This window comes from Solanum dulcamara, chromosome 3, assembly GCF_947179165.1.
Source record: "Solanum dulcamara chromosome 3, daSolDulc1.2, whole genome shotgun sequence".
In the NCBI taxonomy this organism is placed as follows: Eukaryota; Viridiplantae; Streptophyta; class Magnoliopsida; order Solanales; family Solanaceae; genus Solanum; species Solanum dulcamara.
Window position 1 is genome coordinate 43,833,895 of NC_077239.1, and position 14,821 is coordinate 43,848,715.

General features: G+C 37.5%; 2 pseudogenes; one reads left to right on the plus strand and one right to left on the minus strand.

Annotated features, from left to right (window-relative positions):
• Positions 1-634: 634 nt before the first annotated feature.
• On the minus strand, positions 635-754 carry LOC129883787 (5S ribosomal RNA; annotated as a pseudogene).
• Positions 755-10,379: 9,625 nt separating this feature from the next.
• On the plus strand, positions 10,380-10,497 carry LOC129883932 (5S ribosomal RNA; annotated as a pseudogene).
• The last annotated feature ends 4,324 nt before the right edge of the window (positions 10,498-14,821 follow it).

Below are 14,821 nucleotides of genomic sequence, written 5' to 3' on the forward strand. Positions count from 1 at the left end.
AAAGGGGTGAATACGATAAGAGAGTAGGACTGAGCAAACTAAGGATCGTGTAAAGGGTAGTAGGGTCGTGTTTAGGAAAAGATTAAGAGATGGCAACAACATCATTGGCTGCTGATATGGTGACATTCAAGTAGCAAGGAGAAAGAATAGAAAAATCTCTTATGGTAGAAAATGAGGAGACCAATAAGTACGTAAACGAAGAAAAGAAAAGAGTAGGACAAAATAGCATTGACGCGAACAAGTTCTAGTGTGAAGTCAATATGTAAAGCAAGATAGGTCGGGAAATGAAAAGATTATGTCTATCTTGTACAGGTTGTATCAGAATGGTTATGCAACCTATGGATATATATATGTTGAGTATAGGGTCAAGTGAAAAGTACACAAGAAAAGGAGATAAGATATTTTGGATACATTACAGAGAGATGTCAAGATGGGTTAGACCAAACTACCAAGATGGGGTGAGTACTAAGGGAAAAATAGGACCTAGCCATGGTTGAACCAACAATCTATCCTGATGTCGAGTGTAAGACAGAGGCGAAGAGGGCAAGGTGAAGCATGAAGACTAGCGAGAAGATGCTAAGGTAAATCTTGGGCTAGGTTGAGTGCCTTCGAACATTATCACAAGGATTGCAATGGAACATGACACGAGGACTTCCCAGGGGGGTCACCCATCCTAGTACTACTCTCGCCCAAGCACGTTTAACTTCAGAATTTAGGTGGGATCAGGTGTGTTAGTGCTATTATGATCGCACAAGAGCAATGACATGAGATTATGTACCTAGAGTGTTATAAGTTACGGTAAGGGAATTGTAAAAGAGCTTAAGCAAAAAAAAAGGATTAGTCGATTACTAATAGATGGCGCACTTGTATGCCATAGTTCTTCAACATAATACTAGTTAATGATAGGAAAACCACGGAATGGCTATATAGGTCATTGTGTGAGGGGACTTCAACAAAACTTGGTAGCCAACTCTAATGGGCAAAAAGTAAAAACCTAAAAAGGTTAGGGTACCAATTGATGTCATCTAAAGAAGGTAAGAAGTAATATACGAGGTCGAAGATTCCACAACACGACCTTGGCTACAAGACTCAGTTTGCACTCCCTGGATAGATAATTCTATATGTAATGTTATCTGTATATTAACAAGAACAACCCATATTCCTCCAATCAAAGACTACCTGCTCAGCCAAGATGGTGTGAAATTATAGGTCAAGAGGGTGGTAGGAACTTACGGAGTTCCCATAAGCTATTGTCCTAGACGAAGGAGCCCAAGTTACAGTTAACTATCGAAGATCAGTTTACGAAGAGATTGGGAAGACAGATAGGTCTTCTTACACCATTTTACCCTCAGACTGATGGACAGACTAATCTTACTAGATAAATATTAGATGATATGTTGCGGTCCTATATAGTTGACTCTAAAGGTAGCTCGGACAATTTCCTACCACCTATCAAAAGTACTTACGATATTAACTATCATTCTAGTATCCAGATGGCCCCATATGAGACTTGTTATGGCGGAAGTGTAGGTTGCCAATTGATTGGTTTGATGGTAGTAAAGCGCAACTAATACGCCCAGATAAGGTTCAATAAGTGGTATAAAAGGTGAGGCTTATTCGAGAGAGATTATTAGCAGCTCTGAGTTGACAAAAATCATATGCAGATAATCGACATCGATATCTAGAGTTTCAAGTTATAATTAAGCACTCTCAAAAGTGTCATCCACAGATAAAGTAATGAGAGCCAACAAGAAAGAGGACCTTAGTCCGAGATGCATCGGCTCTTATTGGACCCTCTGCTGAATAGACAAGGTTGCCTGTGAGTTGGACTTACCAGCGGATCCAGAAGCAGTACATCCAGTCTTCCAAGTATCGATGTTTCGCAAGTGTGTTGGTGATCCGTCCCAAGTATATTCCGCAAAGGATATCCAGGTCATAGAGGAGTTTTCCTATGAGAAGCAACAGGTCACCATCCTAGATTGGTGGAGTAAGGGGTGGTAAATTAAGGACGTAGCTTCCGTCAAGGTGTTATGGCAAAACGAGAGTCGCGAAGAAATGACCTGGGGAGCTGAAAGGGAAATGAAGCACAAATATCCGTACCTATTCTCTACATCTATAGGTAATCCCAACCTTTGGAACTCTGATATTGATTGCTCGGTGAAAGTATGTGTTATTGTGATAGAATAGAGAAACTCTCTATATAGTCGGTATAAGATCTTGAGGAGTGTTTTGGTTCACATTCAAGGACGAATGTTCTGAAGGGGGAAAGGATGTTACACCCCGTACTTTTATACCTTTGAAGGTTCTTAAGCTTTTTAAGTATCTTGAAAGGTTCTTAAGTTTTTGGAAAGATTCTTAAGTTTCTTAAAGATTCTCAAGCTTCTTAGAAGTTACCATGGGAGCCGGATTGCCCATAATGCTATCAAATAACTCTAAGGAGGGGAAAATATGACACATCATGATAGAGAAGATTGGAAATAGCGTTGTAAGAATCCGGAAGAAGTTGGAGACCAAATAATGAGTCGTAGGACTCGACTTACTTATGTAAGCTACTAACTTGAAAATCTTACATACTTAAGCTACTTGAGTACATACCAAGTTTAGGTAGCAAGGATTACATAGGTTCGTAAAGTAAGACGAGATTATGAACCCATGAGGAGGAAAAAAGAGTAACACGTGGAAGCATGAGAGAGTGCCACATGGCATCAGTAGGAGCAAGGGGTAGACCCCACCTTGTACATTACAGCCTATGGTAGGAGGAAGGGATGTGCTGGTCTAATGAGGGCTTGACACATGTCACTACTTAGGGCTTGACATGTGTCACCACTTAGGGGTTGACACGTGTTACCCCCTAAAGTAGACTATATATATATATGTTATGACTCATTCTTATCTACAAGAAAGTCATTTATTTCCCTAGTCAAGAGACTTCTAGAGAAAGAAACAAGAGGAGAAAAATCTAGAACTTGAGAGAGAGTAGGTTCGGCCATGGAGAAAGAAAGGTAAGCCTCCTATTTTGTTCTATAAATTAATTATCTAGGGTATACCATGATGTTATAAAGATGTTAGTAATGTAAATTTATGGTTTGGAGCAGCACCAAAATGTTAGCAAGAAGCCACAAAGGTTTGACGAGTTTCAGGCAAGATAAGGTTTTTCCTTTCAAATTGGAGTTAATGATGATGTTATAAAGTATATTACATGTCTTAAATAAGGTTGGAAGTGGAAAAATTGCATAAGGATTCTGGATGTTATAAACAAACTGAATTGTGGTGCTGTAGTTGTAGTGGTTGGATGGAGTGTTGCAGGGCTGGAAAGTTATCTAAAAGGGGTTTGGGTATTGGTGGTTTCATCCACACAACCCTCCATTTCGTACTGTTAAAGGTTTTGCGAAATAAAGATTAAAAACTCTATTTTGATATCGTAGCTTCAGGCGAGTTGTTTGGAGTTTATATTATGTAATGTTGAAGTAATTTACTTGTGTATATTTTGCTGGTTGTTTTTTTGGTATGGTTTTTGACATGGTGGTCGAGTTGAAATATCAGGGATGTTAAAGTTATAGGGGAAATGCTACTCAATTTTTGGTAACTTCGGAACTAGTAATAAACTAGTCGAGGGTATTGGATACGGAAATGATTCCTATGGGTACTTGGTTGTAGAGTTGGAAATTGGAAAGTGAAATTTTATTAACCTTAGTATTACTCTCATATTAATAGGTTAAGTAGATAACGAGGTGATCTAGGTTACAGTTAATCCACAGAAAGTATGTGAAGCTTACCCTTTCTTTTCTTTTGGCATGTCTTAGACTTAAGTTATATTTATACAAAACTTGAGAGTTATTCCATTCATAAAGCTCTGAGTATGAGTCAATACCCTTGTTCACTTCTGGATATTAGAACTCCTGCACTAAGTTGACTCGTCGCCTTTCAAGTCTTCTGTAGGATGACGAGTAGTACATATAAGGCCTATCTCTTTCTTTCGTTGAAATTGCTTAAGGTATGTGAAATCATGTCTGATATGAGTTTAGAGGTAATTCTATTTATAGGTTCCGAATATAATTCGTGACTCATAGTAACTTCTGAATACTAACGGTCCTAAAGTAGTTAAATTACTACTCTTGAGCCATATATATGTTGAATAGTAAGTGGAGATATAAGCTCCTATTCTAAAAGGCTCTGAGAGGATAAATATCTCTAATTTCATAAATTGTATCTTGCATTGCATAAGCTATGTGTATGATTGCATAAGTTGTGTCTTTGATTGCATAAATTGTGTGGCATTATCTTGGTACATGCCTATAGATCCTGAGGCCTTAATTGATGTAATCCCTAATAATATCTAAAGGGTACCTCGGAGAATTACTTTCCTGGTCTTCAAGTGACGGTTCACTTGAGTGTTTCATTGAGTCTTAGGAGATGATTTAGTTGCATATGGTTTTTCACTACTCTACTCGTGCATATGGTAACCTTCTTTCACCGAGTCCCATAAGGGGCCGGGCCTAATATAGTGCGCAGCTTTACAACTTCTTTCATCGAGTCCCGAGCCGGTTGCGGTATGCTACCGTGACGTGATGGGTGATACCACGTATAAGGATGGGATGCTATATATGATGATATGATGATATAATGATGCGAAAATAATATGAGTATTCACTATATCCTGGTCCGGATAAAATATAATGATTATGACACCAGTCTATAATGCTTTGGGTACGGTATATGGTGATATAAGGAAGGAACACTTAGTCCCTCACTAGATGGCTGGGTATGGTATATATATATATATACGACGCGGGTACGCTATAGATGTACGCTACTCTCCTCACCGAGTCCCTCACTAAATGGCCGGATACCGTAGGTAGGCATACATGTGCAAATATAATAATACATTTATGACACCGAACCCCATAATGGGCCAGATATGTTATGATATATATACGATGAGGCTATGCCATGTACGATGGTATGATGCCTTATACGATGACACGATGAAGAGATATATATGATGAAAAAAGATGATGATATGATATTATGATGAAAATGATTTTACTACATAAGATGCAGGCACGGTAATGGGTTAATTAATACAGTTGTCCCCTGCATCCTTATTTCAGTTATGGTCTCAGCTATCAGGTGTTATGTTTTACATACTCAGTATCTATATCGTACTGACCTCTCTTTCTTCGAGGGGGGGCTGCATTTCATGTCCGCAGGTACAGATGCTTACTTTGGAGATCCACCAGCTTAGGACTCCCACTTAGCTATATCGGAAGTGCTCCACTATTCCGGAGCCAAGCTTTTGGTGCTGATCGTATAATGTATATGGTTGTTTATTTAGGGGTACTACGGGGGCCCTGTCCCACCATATGTCACTGTTAATATTCTTAGAGGTCTGTAGACATATGTAGGTGGGTTGTTTACGAGTTTGATTCAGTTGTGCCTATATGGCATATTATAAATGTTATTATGTTAAGGCAGCCTTGTCGGCCCTTGAATGACATGGTGGAAATGAAAGAGTCTATATGTAGATGAATTTGCTATCACCTTCTGGATTCTTGTGTATTGTTCTTATAGTTGAGATTTATGTATATGGGGGTCCAGGTCGGACCCCAGTCACAGCCTAGGGAGTTGGGTCGTGACAAAAGTAAAGAGTATACGGCCCGAAGTATATACATGCTACAACCCTGGAATTTATTTTTAATTTGATTAAATCTCAGTAAAATCATTGAATAATTTTTATAGTGTTTACAATAGTTTAGAATTAGAAATACAAAACTCAACTCTTTTCAACACACACAAGTAATTTATTCATTGCAAAGTTAACAAGAGCCTCATTAAAGTCCTTTGGGTTCGATAATAAGGCTCTGAAAAGATTTATTTTTCTACTTGTGAGATCGCATACACTTGTGTGGGCTTTGGTAGAAACAGTTGCTACTAGAATTCCCTTAGGCAACTACAATGTCTACCGAACCAAACCCCATCTTAAAGTCCTCTCGGTGCTAAGTCATTATTCCAATGAAACTTTCATGAAAATATAGTCATTAACATCATTTAGAAATATAATAATAGATATCAAGTCATCTCTATAAAGATAATATAAGAGTAGCTCATCTATCTACTTCATCATAGTAAAATTATAAGAATAGCTAATTAACTTGCTTGATTCATATAGAATCCTTGAATTGGTGAGAATTGTCCTTATGACCACTTTTAACATGATAGTGTAAGAATTGTCCTTATTACACCTTAACTTTTCTTATAGAATCATTGAAACATCATTCATACTTTCTTTGCTTGAAGCATCTTTGAACATCATTCATAAAGCTTTCATTTAAATAACTTGCAAATGATGACAACTCATAAATCATGCTTGGAACTAACATATAGAATAAGTCTTCGAAATTCATCTTGAAATCATGCAATGCCTTGTCAATAATGCACAATTATGCTAATATCATTGAAATATATCATAATTAAGAAGACCCATTGCAAATCATGAAATTAGGAATTTTCAAAGAAGAAATCATAAGAGATTTTAGAAGAAAACTTTTGAATTCCATGGATGAAAGGGTACCAAAGATAAAATCCCACATACCTTGACCTTTAGGAACCCTAAATTGCAGAGAATTGAGGCCTGAACTTGAAGAAATTCTTAGAATTGACATGAGGAAGAAGGAGACTTGGAGAGCATATTTTTAACGAGAAGATTTTGATTTAGAGAGTTAGGGAGAGAATGAGAGGGTTAGGAGGACTTATGATAGTTAATAGGTTATAATAAACGCAACAAAACTATCCATATTTATTAATGAAAACATAGAGAAAGACCAAAATACCCCTAACTTAAAACTAAAACGGTACCTGGATGAGATACTTACCTCGGTCTGTGAACCTTATCACAAGTCATGATGGTGATCGTGGTCTTGGACTTGAGTTCTGGGAAATAAGGCTTTTTAGGGGGTAGGACTTCACGAACGTCACTACGGCAAGTGGTGCCTTCGCATGATAGGCACCCGGATAGGGGCTTGGGAGTTGGGTTTCATAGACCCCACCACGACATGTGGTACACATCACGAGACGTAAAACGATCCATGAAGCATTTTGGAGAGAAATACGGGCCATGAAGAGTCTCATGAAGGATCATCTGATGCTAAAAACTGAGATTTTTCTTGGAAACTTCTTTTGAACCTTGTTTCCTGACTTTCCAACTTCTGGGTGTTATAATATCTCCCCCTTGGGAAAATTTATCCTCTAATAGGACTCAAACTATCATAAATGGTATAGGAAGGGAACTTAACAGCCCAACATGAATGCAAAATATCTCGATAGTGCATAAATAATGAAATAATCAGTCTCAAGTTAAAACGTGACTTTAAATCTATTTTCTAAACATGAATGCATATGAAAACATATGAATGACTGATACACATTATTTGGGCTGAATGGATTATGAAGAATTAAATACCTCAACTAAGAATGAAACAAAAGAGATGAGTATATCAGGTCATCATATCAGCTTCCGCTTCCAATGAAGCGCCCTCAACCTGTTGTTCCTCCATAAGACTTTAACTAAAGCCACTTCTTTATTTCTCAACTTCCCGGTCTAAGATCTCAATTGGAATTTCCTTATAAGTGTCATGACCCAACCTAGGACCTAGTCGTAACACAATGATCAAAACCCCGAAGGGCTCCAACCAAGCCATTTGTACATATCATAAGAACACAAAGGTAAAATATAAAAGCATAAACATCATACAAGAGTCTAAAACATGAATAGAAATCTAAAAATGTCTTATGACAATATAAACTCAAACATATGTCCAACTAGATACCTCTAAATATGAGTGTGGGCGGGGGCTAAGATATGTCCTTAGCTCACCCTTAATACACGACATAAACAAAAGTCTTTTGAAAAGAAAATAATAAGTAACTTGAAACTAGTCCCAAGTCAATGAGGACTCACCACAACACCATCAGATGGATAACACCTACTATTACATGGAAGATTAGGATCTTCAACCTAAACCCCTACATTATGAGACAATGTAGATAAAAAGTATGCATTAGTACATTGGAATGTACTAAGTATGAGGGCGTGACATGCAACGTAAATTATGGAATGCAAACGTCAAGTAAATCAAATGAAAAGATGGAATACGTAAAGTCATAAAAAAATTATATTGACCAAAGCATTTCAAAACATAAATTCAAAATGATAACATACTTAAGAGATCATATATATGTGGGATAGGAACCATAAATGACAATAAAACTATGCGAGCTATAACATGGAATTCGATGATCCCCACATCGAGAAGGGGGAGGCTACTTTGCCAAGGTAGACTCCTAATCATGAAAATGTGCTATTTGTGGATCCACTAGCTAGGCCAAAAGGCAACCCTACGGTGGTGCGTAGTTATAAGACAAGAGACTTTATATAAGGACTCCTTGATTCGAGCCCCCACCTCAAGTCCACATTCGGTGGTAAGTTAAATCTCACGGAATACATACATAACATAATATCATAATTTCATATATCATAATCTTGATCATAGGCTTGAAATCATAGAGTAGCTCATTTTTATAACATAAGTGCAATGTGGGTATTGTTCTTCCACATTACAAATCATACATACATACACATGATTCATACTTGAAAATTAGGGTAAAACTTGGACACATAATCAATTGAAATTAGGGTATGACATGAATGCATGATCAATTAACTTGAAAATCATGAAATTAACTTGAATATATGCATGGTCATAAACTTTATATCAACCCATACATAATTCATATAGATAATATATTTTAGAAGTATAAATCAAAATACTCATAACTTACATAATGAACCCTAGAAATCAAAATAGGAGAATTTATGGAAAAACACTTTAATTTAATTCAATAACCATCAATTTATATCAAAATAGAATCATCACCATATTTTAAATTAAAATTCATGAAATTGGAATAGAGATCACAAAACCCATAAAATACCATACTTTAATTTGATTGAAAACCTTGAAAAATTGATTGGCCTTCATGGATGAAAGGATCTATGAATCAATACCCACATATCTTCAGTGGGAACACCAATTAATTTGGAAGAACTTGAGAATTTTGATGGAGAAATTGAGTGAATTTGCTTGAAATCTTCAATAAAAACCCTTGAGAGCCTTTTTGTTGAGAGAGAAATATTTGATAGATGAATTGTAGAAGAATGAATAGAATTAGAGGTTTAGGTTAATTTATAGAGTTGAATTAGGCCCTAAAAACGTCTAGGTTCATTAACTAATAATTTGAGAAAAGTCTAAAACTCCCCTTTAAAAAAACTCAATTCGGACAGAATTGCTTCCCAGGTCTGGAACGTAGACCTGTCGCAATCAACTCAGCTGGAAAACTGTCCTAGGTCCGCAATGCGGTCCTGCCGTGGACCACACTGTTTTGTGGTTTCTTCGAAAATCCTTCTTCCGATCTACGGGTCCTAAAAATCCATCGAGACCATTTTCCTGCAGGTTTTGACCCCCTGGTCAATATTCTAAATTTGGATTTTCCAAAAAGATTAAGGATAATGCGTTACGTGAGCGGTCTATTTTTAAGGCATTCTTAAGGCACTAATGAGTATTTTTTTATTTTGAGGGATGTTACAATATCTCTCCCTTGAAAATATCCGTTCACGAATGAGATTCAACTAATACAGGAATGACATGGCAAAAGGATTTAGAAATCCGACATGGATATGATGACCTTTTAAAAAATTCATACAACTTGAGAGAAATCTTTTTCATGAATCATGCATGCATATGAATGACATATGGAACTGAAGCATAGAAGTTTAATCGATTTGATCATGACATAGTAAAGAAATATAGAGGAAACTCTGCCCAAAATTTCCTAGAAATAAAAAGAGAATGAGATATAGGGACGTAGTATGTCTTAAAAGGTTGTGCCCACAATAATGATGAAATTTGGCTAAACCACGAGTATGGATGACCTCAAGAAATAAGGTAATTGCTGAATTGACGGCAATAGAAACTAGGAGGTCGATATTGATATGGTAAACCGAAGTTGGAAAAGACTGGTGACCCTAGGAAAATGATTTAGAGAAGACTGGTAGTTATGGATAGAATGATATATTGAGGCACCGACAGAATTGATACACAGGAATAAGACTAACTAAGAAGGGTAAGTAACCCATGGTAAGGATCGTGAAAAAGGTTAAGAAGTGTTATACTATGGGGCGAAATACGAACAGGATAAGATATGAATATAACAAGGATCGTTAGGAAAATAAGTAAGTCCAATGAGAAAGTGGCTAATGTATGGTCTACTGGACCAGCTGCTGGGTCATCATCTTCATTGGTAGTTATGCATCCCACAGGGAAGGATGCAATCATACCAGCACTAATGCACCAGATCCCATCAGAACTTCGAAGTTAAGTGTGCTTGGGCGAGAGTAGTACTAGGATGGATGACCCTTTGGGAAGCCCTGTGTGGCTGTGATTTGAGATGATATAGATGTATGTATACATTGGCTGTGCGTGGCATTATTGGTATAAAAAAGTATTGTGGAAACGTGCCTCCACCATGAAAGATGATAAGATCCTTTGAGATAGGGGATGTAGCTTTGCAAAAAGACTAATGCACTGCGAATCTATTAAAGGGACTAGTGGTACCCACTAGGATAAGACTAGGGCTATGATAAAGCTTGGGACACTAAACGTCGGAATGTAAATACTGCCTATTTAAGAATTGGAAATAAATATAAGCACTAGCTAGTTATTGATCAAAATGAATGGAAAGTGGCTTCGAATAAATTGCGACATGACTTGAGTACCAATAATTAGACTGGATTAAGACCTCACAATTATGTTAAGCTGTCGTACATGGGAAACCAAAGGTATAGATGATATAAATAAAGTCATAGATATGGTGCAGTATATCAAATGTGTTGGAAAAGAATCATATGTATTGGAAAATTGGAAATAAAGGCGTACGGTAAAACACAAACAGATAGTGACATGGGTACACCCTAAAGGGGGGAAGTGGTTTCAAGTGAGATCCCATACTGACATGAGTTAATAAGATCTAAAATCCAGTAATGAATGGATAAAAGCCATGATATCGGAGACAGTGCAGAGAATTATTAGTAAGGACTTTGAATAGTATGACATCAAAGAATAGGTGCATACAAAGGTGATGAATACAACAAGATAATCATACTAGGTACTTAAAGATACAGATGAGATATCCGTATGTATTCCCCATGTCTACAGGAAATCTAAACTTCTAGATTAGTTGACTCGATGAATAAAAGGTCTATGGGTGACAACCGGCACAGAGAATTTCTAAAGTCCTCGTCAGATCCTATAATATGAGTTAACAATCAAGGACGAATGTTCTAAAGGGGGAAGGATGTTATATCCCATACTTTCATACCTTGGGACATTGTATTAAGTCTTGTAGAAAGTACCATGTGATCTAGATTATCTACCATGCTATCAAATAACTCTAAGAAAGGGAGGACGTGATGCCCCATAAGAGTGAAGATTGGAAATAGGGTTAAAAGAATCTGAAATGAGTTGGAGGCTAAGTAATAAGTGGTAGGACTCAATGTACTTACGTAAGATACCAACTTGGATGTCTCACATAACTAAGCTACTGGAGTACATGTCGAGCTTACGTATCAAGGATTGCATAGACTCTTAAAGTGAGACGAGATTACGAACCCACAGAAGAGGTGAAAGAAGACGTAGTACCTACTCGGAAGCAAGTAGGTGATGTACCTACTTGGAAGCAAGCAGGTGATGCACCTACTTGGACCAAGTAGGTGACACACCTACTTGAGGTGGGTCCCACATGGCCACGTGGCAGCCCCTAATAGGTTGCATGGATGAAGTGGCCCAATAAGAGTTTGACACATGTCACCCTTAGGGGATGACACGTTTCACTTTTAAGAAAGGATATATATGTTCCCTTTGATGACTAAGTCATCTTATCTTCATTTTACACTTAGAAAAAATAGAGAGAGTTGAGAGAAAAACTAGAGAAGCCAAGGGAGGGAGCTACGAGTTGGCCAAGACAAAAAGGTAAGGCCCAATTTTATTCCGTGAATTAATTATTTAAGGTATCCTACGGTGATATAGCAGTATTTAATAATGAAAAATTTCAATTTGGGGCAACAAGGAGGTTTTTGTTCATGTTAACAAACCTGTTTTTGAATGATACTGTTGTTAGTAAAACGAGTATAACTCCTTGTGTAAGGCTTCATTACAAGTGATTCACAGATGTTTTGAAAAGATATTTAATAGGGATATAACTTATATTTAGACTCTAAAACCCAGTTATGCATTTATCTTCTCGAAAAGGGATGAGTAAGTATAGGTGAGGTGCTGCCCAGGGTTCGTTTTAAAAATTCGATAAGTACTGCTGTTGGTATTTGCGGTATATCGTTTTGTACAAAATTGATGTAGGGGTGATTTGAAATTTTTTTTGACCCTAATACACATGTCTATAACTTTCATTGAGGACACAAATACTTTTTTCCTCAATTACCCCTTCGAAACTAAGTGACAATACAAGAAGTAGGCCGTCCAGAATCTACGTTTTGATAATTTTGGCGAGTTTGATGAGTTTAGGTTAAAGTAAGGGTTTTCCTTTCAATGTGGGGTTTATGGTGTTTTTATGAAGTGTATTATGTGTTGTTTAAGTGGATGGAAATGTGAAAACATCATAGAAATGCTTGACGTTCGAAACAAACTAAATTGGAGTCGCTATAGTTGAATTGTCGTCAAAGTAAAGTATTATGCTTGTGGTGTACTGCTGCAGGTGTGTGGGAGCTTGTTTCAGGGCCTAAAGTTGTTCCATAAAGGGTGTAGGTGATGCTTGTAGCAGCCACACGACCCTTTATTTCGTATAAATAATGGCTTGCAAAATAAAGACTAGAAACCCTATTTTGGTGTCGTAATTTTCATCAGGTTGTTTGGAGCTTGTGTTGTGTGATGTCGCCATGTTTTAAGTGTATATAAGCTTCAGGGTGTTATTGTTGGTTGGCTGTAGTGATTAGGGATGTAATTGGAAATTTAGATAGGGCACTTTATATGGGAGGTGTTGCCCAATTTTTGTTAATGCCTTAACTAATTAAAGAACTAGTCGAGAAGACGAATAAGGAAATAGGTTCCATGAATACTAAGGTGCAACTGAGGGAACTGAAAAGTTAAGGTTGTTCATACTCGCATTTTTTCCATGTTAAATAGGTTCGGAGGATGACGACGTGGATATGATTGAGAGAAGTCCATATGAGGTATGTAAAGATTATCTTCTTTTCTTTTGGCATGTCTTAGCCATAAGTGGTTGGTATATATAATGTGGAGATAGTCCCATTCTTAGAACCCCGAGCATGATTCATTAATCTTATTCACTTCTTGATGTTAGAACTCCCACAATAGTTGAGTTATGATTCTGTAAGCCTTTTACGTGATAAAAAGTAATACACGTGAAGCCTATCTCTTCCTTTTCTTAAAATGGCTTAATGTAAGTGAAATGATATATGATATGAGTTAGAGACAGTTCCATGTACAGGCTCTGGATGTGACTCATGACTTGTACTCACTCTTGAATAATCAGGGTCTTAAAAGTTGAACTACGACCCTCGAGGCTTCTATAGGCTGAATAGTGATGGAATGTGTAAGCTCCTATACCTAGGGGCTCTGGAACATGTTTTATGGGGATACCTGAGGGATGTTTGACATGTTGCTAAGTCTTATAGGCACGTATATGCATTGTTAGGTGATATGTAGATCGGGCCATCGTTCTTCGGCATTATTATATGATATGCATGTATATGGATTGGGCCATCATTCCTCGGCACTAATATATGAGATACGGATCGGACCATCGTTCCTCGGCATTATTACACGATATATGGATCGGGCCATCGTTCCTCGGCATGTGCTTGCTATATATATGAATCGGACTGTACGTTCCACAGTGCTAACAATGTGCATATGCCTATCATGATGGATGATGTATTTGTGATACTGATTCCCCGAGAGGGACGGATATGGTATGTGATATTGGTATACAGGATTTGTTTTTATGAGGTGTAGGTACAGTACCCTATTAAATGCTATACTTGATTTCGTGCATCCCTGTTTCAGTTGTTATCTCAGTAATGTATGCTTATATACTCAGTATGTGTATCGTACTGACCCCCTTTCTTCGGGGGGATGTGTTTCATGCCCATAGGTACAGATGTTCAGTTCAGAGATCCGCCAGCTCTGGATTTCCGCTCACCTATGATTGGAGGTGCAGTACCCTATTAAATGCTATACTTGATTTCGTGCATCCCTGTTTCAGTTGTTATCTCAGTAATGTATGCTTATATACTCAGTATGTGTATCGTACTGACCCCCTTTCTTCGGGGGGATGTGTTTCATGCCCATAGGTACAGATGTTCAGTTCAGAGATCCGCCAGCTCTGGATTTCCGCTCACCTATGATTGGAGGTGCTCCACTAATCCGGAGCCTAGTTTGTTTTTACTAGTCCTCCGATGTATATTTGTTTTTTTTATTCAGGGGTATGGTGGGGCCCTGTCCCGGCATATGTTACCATACTATTCTTAGAGGTCTGTAGATATGTATGTGTGGGTTGTTCATGAGTTTATTTCGGTTGTTCCTATACGGCACATTGTGAATGTTTTTGTTATGGTAACCTTGTCGGCTTGCATTCTCTTTCATGATATGATACAAATGAAGGAGGCTACATAAACATGAAAAGGTTTTGACCTATTGGTGTTTTGGTTATATTTGAAAGTTACGTATATGGG